Below are 2500 nucleotides of genomic sequence, written 5' to 3' on the forward strand. Positions count from 1 at the left end.
TGAGAGAGGGTTCTGGTGGTTCTGGTGGTCCGGAAGGACCTGGACAACATCCTGCAGAACCTGAGAGGTGAGGGGGGGTTCTGGTGGTTCTGGTGGTCCGGAAAGACCTGGACAACATCCTGCAGAACCTGAGAGGTGAGGGGGGGTTCTGGTGGTTCTGGTGGTCCGGAAAGACCTGGACAACATCCTGCAGAACCTGAGAGGTGAGGGGGGTCACCTGGGGGGGGTCAGAGGTTCTGTCAGGTCCTCACGGGCCTGGATTCGGTCCAGGTAGGAGTTGGACCCAGTCAGCACCGCCCCCCCGTCACCGGTTCTGTTTCAAACCTTCATGGGCAGAACTTCCCAGGGGGGTCTAGTTTGGACCTTCAGCCGTCCTTGGATCCATTCGGGATCCGAATCAGTTATCCTCCACCTCCGTTCCTTGATCTTTGGCTTCCTGCGTCTGCTTTAATGAAACCAGTCTCCAACACTGGTCTAGTAATGGTCTAGTATCAGGTCTAGTAATGGTCTAGTAATGGTCTAGTATCAGGTCTAGTAATGGTCTAGTAATGGTCTAGTATCAGGTCTAGTAATGGTCTAGTAATGGTCTAGTAATGGTCTAGTATCAGGTCTAGTAATGGTCTAGTAATGGTCTAGTAATGGTCTAGTATCAGGTCTAGTAATGGTCTAGTAATGGTCTAGTAATGGTCTAGTATCAGGTCTAGTAATGGTCTAGTATCAGGTCTAGTAATGGTCTAGTAATGGTCTAGTAATGGTCTAGTATCAGGTCTAGTAATGGTCTAGTAATGGTCTAGTAATGGTCTAGTAATGGTTTAGTAATGGTCTAGTAATGGTCTAGTAATGGTCTAGTATCAGGTCTAGTAATGGTCTAGTAATGGTTTAGTAATGGTCTAGTAAGTGGTCTAGTAATGGTCTAGTATCAGGTCTAGTAATGGTCTAGTAATGGTTTAGTAATGGTTTAGTAATGGTCTAGTAATGGTCTAGTAATGATCTAGTAATGGTCTAGTAATGGTTTAGTAATGGTTTAGTAATGGTCTAGTAATGGTCTAGTAAGTGGTCTAGTAAGTGGTTTAGTAATGGTCTAGTAAGTGGTCTAGTAAGTGGTTTAGTAAGTGGTTTAGTAATGGTCTAGTAAGTGGTTTAGTAATGGTTTAGTAATGGTTTAGTAATGGTTTAGTATCAGGTCTAGTAATGGTTTAGTAATGGTCTAGTAATGGTCTAGTAATGGTCTAGTAATGGTTTAGTATCAGGTCTAGTAATGGTCTAGTAATGGTTTAGTATCAGGTCTAGTAATGGTCTAGTAATGGTTTAGTAATGGTCTAGTAATGGTTTAGTAATGGTTTAGTAATGGTCTAGTAATGGTTTAGTAATGGTTTAGTAATGGTCTAGTAATGGTTTAGTATCAGGTCTAGTAATGGTCTAGTATCAGGTCTAGTAATGGTCTAGTAATGGTCTAGTAATGGTTTAGTATCAGGTCTAGTAATGGTCTAGTAATGGTCTAGTAATGGTTTAGTAATGGTCTAGTAATGGTCTAGTAATGGTTTAGTAATGGTCTAGTAATGGTCTAGTAATGGTCTAGTAATGGTTTAGTAATAGTCTAGTAATGGTCTAGTAATGGTCTAGTAATGGTCTAGTAATGGTTTAGTAATGGTCTAGTAATGGTCTAGTAATGGTCTAGTAATGGTTTAGTAATGGTCTAGTAATGGTCTAGTAATGGTCTAGTAATGGTTTAGTAATAGTCTAGTAATGGTCTAGTAATGGTCTAGTAATGGTCTAGTAATGGTTTAGTAATGGTCTAGTAATGGTCTAGTAATGGTCTAGTAATGGTTTAGTAATGGTCTAGTAATGGTCTAGTAATGGTTTAGTAATGGTCTAGTAATGGTCTAGTAATGGTTTAGTATCAGGTCTAGTAATGGTCTAGTAATGGTTTAGTAATGGTCTAGTAATGGTCTAGTAATGGTTTAGTAATAGTCTAGTAATGGTCTAGTAATGGTCTAGTAATGGTCTAGTAATGGTTTAGTAATGGTCTAGTAATGGTCTAGTAATGGTCTAGTAATGGTTTAGTAATGGTCTAGTAATGGTCTAGTAATGGTTTAGTAATGGTCTAGTAATGGTCTAGTAATGGTTTAGTATCAGGTCTAGTAATGGTCTAGTAATGGTCTAGTAATGGTCTAGTAATGGTCTAGTAATGGTTTAGTATCAGGTCTAGTAATGGTTTAGTAATGGTCTAGTAATGGTCTAGTAATGGTCTAGTAATGGTCTAGTAATGGTCTAGTAATGGTTTAGTATCAGGTCTAGTAATGGTTTAGTAATGGTCTAGTAATGGTCTAGTAATGGTTTAGTAATGGTCTAGTAATGGTCTAGTATCAGGTCTAGTAATGGTCTAGTAATGGTCTAGTATCAGGTCTAGTAATGGTCTAGTAATGGTCTAGTAATGGTCTAGTAATGGTCTAGTAATGGTTTAGTATCAGGTCTAGTAATGGTTTAGTAATGGTCTAGT

General features: G+C 39.2%; 1 protein-coding gene across 4 annotated transcripts in view; it reads left to right on the forward strand.

Moving 5' to 3' along the window:
• Positions 1 to 2500, forward strand: part of LOC133440530 (phosphoinositide 3-kinase regulatory subunit 4-like) — a 43938-nt gene that overhangs the window by 7455 nt on the left and 33983 nt on the right. The window lies entirely within an intron of this gene.

Source organism: Cololabis saira, chromosome 3, assembly GCF_033807715.1.
Source record: "Cololabis saira isolate AMF1-May2022 chromosome 3, fColSai1.1, whole genome shotgun sequence".
Classification (NCBI taxonomy): Eukaryota; Metazoa; Chordata; class Actinopteri; order Beloniformes; family Belonidae; genus Cololabis; species Cololabis saira.